Genomic DNA, 10,144 nt, shown 5'->3' with positions numbered 1-10,144 from the left:
TTTTTTCAATTAGATAGATGCTTTCTGGTGCACCATTTTGATTTCTTTCATTCTTTTACCACATACTTTTGTTTTATTTTCTTAATGTTTTCTCTGAAGATTATAATAACATCTCAATGTATAATTATATAATTTGGATTAAAACCAACTTTATTTCAATACAAATATTTTCCATCTATATTACTACAACCTCCCCTCATTAATGCTGTTATTGTCACAAATTACATCTTTACACATCATGTGCCCATAAACATATATATAAACTGCTTTATGCAGCTTTTTAAAAATCTTATAGGAGTAAAATTGAATTACAAAGAAAAATATATTTATATTGTCCTTAATATTTACCTATGAAAATATAAAACTCCAGAATTTCTGCTGGTTCCTTTTTATAACTTCTAATTCTTATCTAGGGAGAAATTCTTATACACTATTTCCAAGAAAGTATCATATTTAGTTTTTTAGACACTGTTTCCTTTATCTCTTTGAAAATATTTTAATAATGAATTTAAAGTATTTGTCTACTAAGTTCCACATCTGGGTTTCCTTAGGGACAATTTCTATTAATTGTTTTTTCTCCTTGTGTATGGGATGTACTTTCGTTTTTTCATGTTTTTTTTTTAATTTTTAGATTAAAGTTGGTGTTTAATATTATTTTATATATTTTCAGATGTCCAACATAGTGGTTAGACATTTATATAATTTACTAAGTGATCTCTCAATTAGTCTAGTACACACCTGACACTGTACATAGTTATTACAACATTATTTACTATATTTCCTATGCTGTATTTTACATCCCTATGACTATTTTGTAATCACCAGTTTGTACCTCTCAATCCCTTCAGTATGGGCTATACTTTCTTTTATCTTTATAAGTCTCATAATTTTTAATTAAAACTTAACATTTTAAATAATATAATGTGGCAACTTTGGAAATCAGATTTTCCTTGCTTTTCAGGGTTTACTGTTGTTGCAGCTTATTGTAATTGTTGTTTTTTTTTTGTCTCTTTTGTGACTTTTATGAATTATTTTCGTAAAATCTGTATTCTTTATGTGTAGCCATTGATGTCTCTGCTCAGTTCACTTAGTGGTCAGCTAATAACTGGATGACAATTTCATTAAATGCCAAGAATCGACAAATACCCTAGTCTTTTCCATGGAGCACTGTGTGTATGTTGGGGCATGCTTTCAACAGTCAGCCAAGCAGTTTACAACTTTACCTTAGCATTTAGTTCCTGCTTGTTCAGAGCTTCAAGGTGAGCCAGAGGCCACAGCGTTGGGCCTTCTCAGTTCTTACCTGAGCAGGCACACAGCTCTAGGCATGCGTATGACCTTCTAGATTCCTAAGAATATTTTGGAGCTTTTCAAACTCTCTCCATACATCTAATTACTCACCTTTTCCTTTTAATCTTTTGGTTAGTCTTCTGTTTGCATCAAACATTATCCATAATCTCAGCCAGAGGCAAATTTAAAGACTTGTCTGTGATCATTTTCAACAAACACTTGCACCCTTCCAGAGAGAAAACTTTTTATTAGTGGGTGAGGTTTGAGTCATTCATATAAGGGGGATCTTCCAGGAACCAACAGACAGGTAAGATAATGACAATTCTTCAACAATAAGGCTTTGAGAGAGTTGTAGCTTCATTCTGCTCCCTCCAGTGGCTGCAGAGATGCTTGGGAATGAGGGTTGTTTTTGTTTGTTTGTTTGTTTGTTTGTATGTATGTTTGTTTTTAATCTTAATGCACAATTGGAGAGTGGAGATTGAAACTGGGACAAATTAAAATACCATTAAGCTCACTATTTTTACTGAGATTCCGTTGTATTTCTTGAATAAACACTACCTGGGATGCTGCAGGCCTTTGGTTAACTTCAAGTATGAAAAAATTTATTCTGACAAATTTTATCAGATTTTGCATTGCCTTTATGGATGGGTAACTTTTTAGAGGTATTTACTGCCCACCATTTTTACTGATATAATCTTATCCAATTACTTTTTAAACTAGTTAAGAGAAGTCAAAACAAACAAATATGTAGTTATGCTGTCTATTATCATTACCTACATAATTTCATTTATTAGAACTGTTAATTTTTTTCATATGGGTTCAAATTAGTTTCTGCTTTTACTTTCTTTCAACATAAATAACTCCCTTTAATATTTCATCTAAGGCATGTCTTCAAGCAATGGACTATGTCAATTTTTGTTTATCTTGGAATGTCTTGATTTCTTCTGTGTTTTAAAAGATAATTTACCATATACAAAACTCTTGTTTAACAGTTTATTTACTTTCTTTCATTCTGCACTTTGACTACACTGTACCACTGCCTCCATTGTTTCTAATAAGTCAGTTGTTAGTCTTGTTATGGTTTTCTTGTAATTAATGAGACGTTTTTCTCTCACTCTTTTCAAGAATTTTCTTTGTTTTTTCAGTTTGACTATATTTAGGTATCAATTTTTTTTTAATTTATCCTACATGAAGTTCACTGAACATTTTGAATGTCCAGACTAATGTTTTTCATCAAAATTGAGACGATTTCAGCTATCATCTCTTCAAATATTCCTTCTTTCTCTTTCTTTCTCTTTCTGAGATTCCCATTATGTGTACCATTGTTGGTGTCCCACAAGCCTCTTTATTCCTATTTATTCTTTTTTTTCTTTCTGTTCCTTAAACTGGACAATCTCAATTGAGCTATCTTAAAGTTCATTGATTCTTTCTTCTGCCAGTTCAAATCTTCTATTAAACACCTCTACTAAATTTTTCATTACAATTATTTAACTTTTTAACTCCAGATTTTTTTATTTTAATTATTAGACTTTTATTCTCTTTATTAATAGTCTCTGTTTAATGAGACATTGTGTTGGTATTTTCTTCATTGTTTTAAATTTTTTTAGTTCTTCGAACATATTAAAATTGCTAATTTAATTTTTTTGTCTAGTAAATTCAAAGTTCTTCAGGACAGTTTCTATTGAATGTTTGTTTGTTTGTTTGTTTTTCTGTGCATAAGTCATTTGAGTTTCTTTGCATGCATTATAATTTTTTGTTGGAAAATTGGCCTTTTAACTAATATAGTGTGGCAAAACTGCAAATCAGATTCTCTCTTTTTCCCAGTGCTTGCTTTTGTTTGCTCTTTTTGTTGTTTATTTGCTTAATGACTTTACTCAACTAATTCTGCAAAGTCTTTAACATACATGGCCACTGAAGTCTCTGCTTGGTTAGCTTAATGGTCAGCTAATATTTAGACATTTCCTTAAATGCCTGGAACCAACGTTTCCCAGCTTTTGCAAAGAAACTTGGTGTATATGTTGGAGCAAGCCTTTAGCAATCAGGCAGGCAGTTTTGAACTTTGCCTTAGCTTTTACATTTAGCTTGTGATGAGCCTCAAAGTCAACCAGAATGAAAGATTAAGGCCTCTTTATGCCTTCCACTCAAATAGATAATAAAGTATAAATAAATAAAATAGATAATAAAAAAATAGAGAAAATCAACAAAACAAAAATATGTTCTTTGAAAGGCTCAAGAAAATAGGCGAACTTTTACCTCAAGTGAGTGGGGGAGGAAAAAAATAAAATTACTAAAATCTAGAACAAAAGAGGGGGCATTAATACCAACTTTACAGAAATAAGAATTAGAAAAGAATACTATGAACAACTGTATGCCAACAATTAGATAATCTAGGTGAAATGAACACATTTCCATGAAGACACAAAGTACTGAAAATACCTCAAAAATATAGAAGTTTCTGGTCAAGATAGTGGATTAGGTAAAAGTAGGATTTATCTCTTACCATGACCGCATTAAAATTACAACCAAATTATAAAACAAACAACTTGGAGAACCACCTAAGGTCTAGCTGATCATAAAACATACACATGTGGATATAAAGAAAAAGCCACATCAGGTCTGTAGGAAGGGCAGAGACACAAAGCAGGCTGGTCCCGTACCTGCATGTGGCAGTTGAACATCGGGAGGGAGAGTGTAGCAGCAGAGACCCCGGCCAAACGAATGAGGGACCCTAGCCCAAAACAGGGGCTCCCCAGCCCAAGGTTCTAGTCCCCGGAAGAGGAATTCCCACAAAATCTGACTGTAAAAATTAGTGGAGATTCTGGCCATCTGGGTGAAATGGAAGGAACCTGAAAACCCATATATCCCCCTTAAAGGGTCTGTGCACAGACTGACCTGCTAGCAGACACTTTCTCTAGGCTCTAGCAAAGGGAAAGCAGCTGGGGAGGTGGGGTTGAGTTGTGTGATGTCAGAGTGAAGGCTAAAGGAAGAGCTGCCATTCTTCCTTTATCAGGATCCCTCTGGGTCAGTCTATAGGCAAATGCCATCTTGCCTGTGCTGAACCCTCCCTCAACATGGCCAATTCTGAAGGTGCATTGGCCTGGTGAGATCAGACTGCTGCACCCTTCATCTCCCACAAATTGCCTGCAGCGGCCCATTGTCAGGCAGGTAGCCCCACCCTGTGCTTTCCTTTGGTCGAGCATTCATGGGCAGGCAGCTGCCCTCAGCTCCTGTCACTTACATGAGGCTCATGCATTACAGGGCAGACTTTTGGTGTCAGGCCACTGGTGCCAGCCTGAACTGCAGGGTCTTTTGGGTGGATAACTGGGGGCTGTGGACCCAAGGTAGGTGGTGGCATGCCTCACTGTGATCTGTAACTTTCATGGGAGCCTGCAGGCTCAGAATTGGCAGCAGTCTGCATTGGCCTGACAAGATTGGCTTGCTCCATCCTGTCTCCTGAGACCCTGCACCACCCAACCCACAAATTGCTCTCAGTAGGCCCATTTCTGGGCAGTCACCTCCACTCTGTGCTTTCCATTGTCTGTGATTTCAACAGCAAACAACTGTCCTCAGTTCATGCAGACCATACATAGCTTTTGTATCTGAGAGGGACTTTTGGTGGTGGGTCATAAGGCATACCCTGAACTACAGTATTTCATGAACAGAACTCCAGGGTCTGCAGGCTTGAGGTGGGCATTAGCAGGCTTTGCTATGATCTAAGACTTTGACAGGAAGCCACAGATTCAGCACTGGAACAACACCTGATTCTACATTGACTGGCAAAATCTGCACGCTTTAGCCCAGTGATTCCCTGGATCCCCACCACACCCAACTCCCATATACCAAGCAAAGGCTCTTACATCTGCAGAGACTTACAGGCAATGGGCAGACAGCCTCAGGCCTTGAGGTGCACTGGTTCTTGGGCTGAGCCACCACAAGTCCAGTACTGGGAGTAACCAACCTTGGCTTGCAGTATGGTCTCTCCCATTTACCTCCAGATTCAGAACAGGCAGCAACTATTTGCAGATCTCTTTGTAGCTCCAACCAGGTAGCACTGAACAATCAAAGTCAGTGGCTACCTTGACCCACACAGGAGCCCCTCCCAAGGGGCCCCAGAAGCAACACCCAGAGGCTGGCATCAGACCACAACAGAACAGCACCTAACTAACCCCCTAAGGGGCATACCCAAAGGGTGGTCTCAACAGGCATGTGAGACTACTGGAGCAAATCCCACTCTGTGAAATCAGGCCCTACACAGCAACTCATGGACAATCCCCACAGCCAGTCAGCCCAAGAGTCAATCCCATGTACTGATGCGTTAACAGCAATGAAAGATCAGCTACAACAGGAAAACACACACAATTCACACAAGATATATGCTCAGAGCCCCCAGCCCAGATAATCAAGGAGACTGTGCCACTGGACCACAAAAGATACCTACTCCATAAGGCCAACTGTCCAAGGCTTGGAAATGTAACAAATCTCCTTAACACATAGAAACAAACACAGAAAGACAACTAAAATGAGAAAACAAAAAGCATGTTGAAAACAAAACAACAGGAGAAAATTCTAGGAAAAATCTAAAATAAATGGAGGCAAGCAAACTACCAGATATAGAGTTCAAAACACTGGTTATAAGGAGCACCTACATATATAAAGCAATTATTGACTGACATAAAGGGAGAAATTGACAGTAATACACTCATAGTAAGAGACTTTAACATCACATTGACATCAATGAACAGATCTTCCAAACAGAAAATGAACAATGAAACAGAGCCATAAATGACACACTAGATCAGATGGATTTATTGATATTTTCAGAGCATTTCATTCCAAAGCAGCAGAATATACCTTCTTTTCAAACGCACATGGATCATTTTCTAGGGTAAACCACATATTAGGCCACAAAACAAGTCTCAATCAATTGAAAAAGATTGGAATCATATCAAACATCTTATCCAACTACAATGGTAAGAAGCTAGAAATCAACTACAAGAAAAAAATTGGAAAATACACAAACACATGGAGGCTAAATAACATGCTACTAAACAATGAATGGGTTAATGATGAGATCAAGAAGGAAATCAAAAAATACCTAGAAACAAATGAAAATGAAAACACAGTGAAAGCAGTCCTGAGGGAAATACAAAGCAATACAGCCCTATCTCAACAAAAAAGAAAAGTCTCAAATAAACAATCTAATTTCAAACTTAAAAGAACCAGGAAAAGAATAGCAAACAAAACCCAAAGTGAGTAGAAGGAAGGAAAGAATAAAGATTAGAGCAGAAATAAACAAAATAGAGTCTAGAAAAACAATACGAACGATTAATAAAACCAAGAGCTTGATCTTTGAAAGGATAATCAAAATTGATAAAACTTTAACCAGATGTATCAGGAAAAAAAAGAGAGGACCCTAATAAATAAAATCAAAAATGAAAAAGAAATTGTAACTATGGACTCTACAGAAATACAAAGAAGTATAAGAACATATTGAGAGCAATCATATGCCAACAGATTGGGCAATCTACAAGAAATGGATATATTTAAAAAAAAAAAGTATTATCTATCAAGACTGAGTCAAGAAGAAACAGAAAATCTAAACTGACAGATTACCTTCAATGAAATCAAATCAGTAGTCAAAACACTACCAAAAAAACAAAAGTCATGCCCTGGATGGCTTCATAGATGAATTTTGCCAAACGTTCAAAGAAGAATTAATGCCTTTTCTTCTCAAACTTTTCTAAACAATTCAAGAAGAGAGACGTTTCCCTAATTCTTTTTACAAGGTCAACATTACCCTGATTCCAAAACCAGACAAAGACATTTAGAAAAAGAAAACTATAGGCTGATATCCCTGATGAACATCAATGAAAAATTCCTCAACAAAACATTAGCAAATTGAATTCACCAAACATTAAAAAGATCATACATCATGATCAAGTTGGATTTATTTCTGGGATGCAAGGTTGGTTCAATATACACAAATCAATTAATGTGATACACAACATTAACAGATTGAAATATTAAAATTATATGATCATATCAATAGATGCAGAAAAAGCATTCAACAAAATTCGGCATCCATTTATGATAAAAACTCTCAGCAAAGTGGGAATAGAGGGAACATACCTCAACATAATAAAGGCCATATATGACAAACCTACAGCAAACATACTCAATGGGGAAAGGCTAAAAGCATTTTCCTTAAGATCAGGAACAAGACAAGAATGCCCACTTTTACCATTCTTCTTCAACATTGTATTGGAAATCTTAGACAAAGCAATAAGACAAGAAAGAGAATTAAAAGGTATTCAAATTGGAAAGGAAGAAGTAAAACTGTCATTATTTGCAGATGACATGACACTATTTACAAAGAACCCTAAAGTTTCACCAAAAAAAAACTGTTAGAACTGATCAATAAATTCAATAAAGTAGCAGGAAACAAAATTAATATTTAGAATTCAGTTGCATTTTTATACACCAATGATGAACTTTTGGAAAGAGAAATTAGGAAAACAATCCCATTTACAATTGAATCAAAAACAATAAAATATGTAGGAATCAAATTAACCAAGGAGGTAAAAGACCTGTTCTTGGAAAATGATAAGTCATTGACAAAAGAAATTGAAGAAGATACAAATAAATGGAAACATATATCATGCTAATTGGTAGGAAGAATCAACATCTTTACAATGGCCATATTACCCAAAACAATCTATAGATATAATGCAATCCCTGTCAAAATATCAGTGGCGTTTTTCAGAGAATTAGAACAAAGAATCCAGAAATTTATATGGAACCCTAAAAGATCCTGAATAGCTACAGCAATCGAGAAAGAAGAACACAGTTGGAGGCACCACACAACCTGATATCAAACTATACTACAAGGTTATAATAATCAAAACAATATGGTACTGGCATAAAAACAGACACAGATCAATGGAAGAGAATGGAGGGCCCAGAACTGAATTAAATTCATGCCTATATGGTCATTTAATCTATGACAAAGGAGGCAAGAATGTACAATGGGGTAAAGACAGTCTGTTTAACAAATCGTGTTTGGAAAACTGGACAGATATATGCAAAAAAAAAATGACATTGGACAACCTTCTTACACCGTATACAAAAATGAACTCTAAATGAATTAAAGACTTAAATATAAGACCTGAATCCATAAAACTTCTAGAATAAAACAGTAAACTCTCTGATATTGCTATTAGTATTTTTTTTTCTTATATATCTCCTCAGACAAGAGAAACAAAAGAATAAATAAACCAGTGGGACTACATCAAACTAAAAAGATTTTGTACAGCAAAGAAATCACCAACAAAACAAAAAGACAACCTATTGAATGGGAGAAATATTTGCCTCTGATACATCTGACAAGGGGTTAATATCTAAAATGTATAAAGAACTGACTCAAGAGCAAAAAAAAAAAAAAACCAACAATCCAATTTAAAAATAGGCAGAAAATCTAAATAGGGATTTCTCTAAAGAGGAAATATACATGGCCAATAGACATATGAAAAAATGCTTAACATCACTAATCATCAGAGAAATGCAAATTAAAACCACAATTAGATATCACCTTACACCTGTCAGATTGGCTATCATCAATAAATCAAAAAGTAAGTGTTGGCGAGCATGCAGAGTAAAGGGAACCCTCTTACACTGTTTGTTGGATTGCAAATTGGTACAGCCTCTGTGGAAAACAGTTTTGAGGTTCTTCAAAAAATTAAAAATAGAACTGCCTTTTGATCTAGGAATTGCACTCCTGGGTATTTATCCAAAGAAAACCAAAACACTAATTCATAAAGCTCTATGCACCCCTATGTTCACAGAAGCACTATTCACAATAGCCAAAATATGGAAGCAACCTAATAGACAACTGGATAAAGAAAAAGTGGTACATATATACAGTGGAATATTTCTCAGCCATAAAAAAAAAATGAAATCTTACCATTTGCAATGACATGGATGGACCTAGAGGGTATTACACTGAGTGAAAGAAGTCAAACAGAGAATGATAAATACCATATGATTTCACTTATATGCAGAATCTAAGGAACAAAAGGAATGAGCAAACTAAATTAAAATAGACTCACAGATACAGAGAAAAAACCTGGTGATTGCCAAAGTGGAGGTAGGTTGGGGGGCTCAGGGAAAAAGTGAAGGGATGAGGAAGTACGAATTAGTAGTTACAAAACAGTTATGAGGATGTAGAGTACAGCATAGGGAATATAGTCTATAGTATTTTAATAGCTGTGTGTCATGCTAGATGGGTGCTAGAGTTATCAGGAGGATCACTTCATAAATTATATAAATATCTAGCCATTTTACTGTATATCTGAAACTAATATAAAATTTAAAAAAATGAAATAAAAAGAAAATATAGAAAATATGAATAGGCCTATTACATGTAAAAAGATTGAATCAGTAATCTAAAATCTTACAAATAAAAGTCAAGGATGAGATGGCTTCTGAAATGAATACTACCAAAGTTTTAAAGAAGAATTAACACTGATCTTTCATAAACTCTTCCAGAAATTAAAGAGAAGGGAACACTTCCTAATTCATTTTATGAGGCCAGTATTACTCTGATATAAAAATTAGATGCAGACATCACAAGAAAATAGAACTGAAGAAAAATGTCCCATATGAATACAGATGCAAAAATCTTCAACAAATACTAGCAAACAAAATCTAGAAACTTATACAATGGATTACACATTCTGACAAAAGTGGAATTTATTCCAGAAGTGAGAGGTTGTTTTAACATATGAAAATTTGCAGTGTAATGCACCATATAATAAATGACCTACGCTATCAAATGATTATCTTAATAGACAGACAATGT

The sequence above is a fragment of the Pteropus alecto genome, unplaced genomic scaffold, assembly GCF_000325575.1.
Source record: "Pteropus alecto unplaced genomic scaffold, ASM32557v1 scaffold147, whole genome shotgun sequence".
Lineage (NCBI taxonomy): Eukaryota > Metazoa > Chordata > Mammalia > Chiroptera > Pteropodidae > Pteropus > Pteropus alecto.
Note: the sequence above shows the minus strand (reverse complement) of the source record.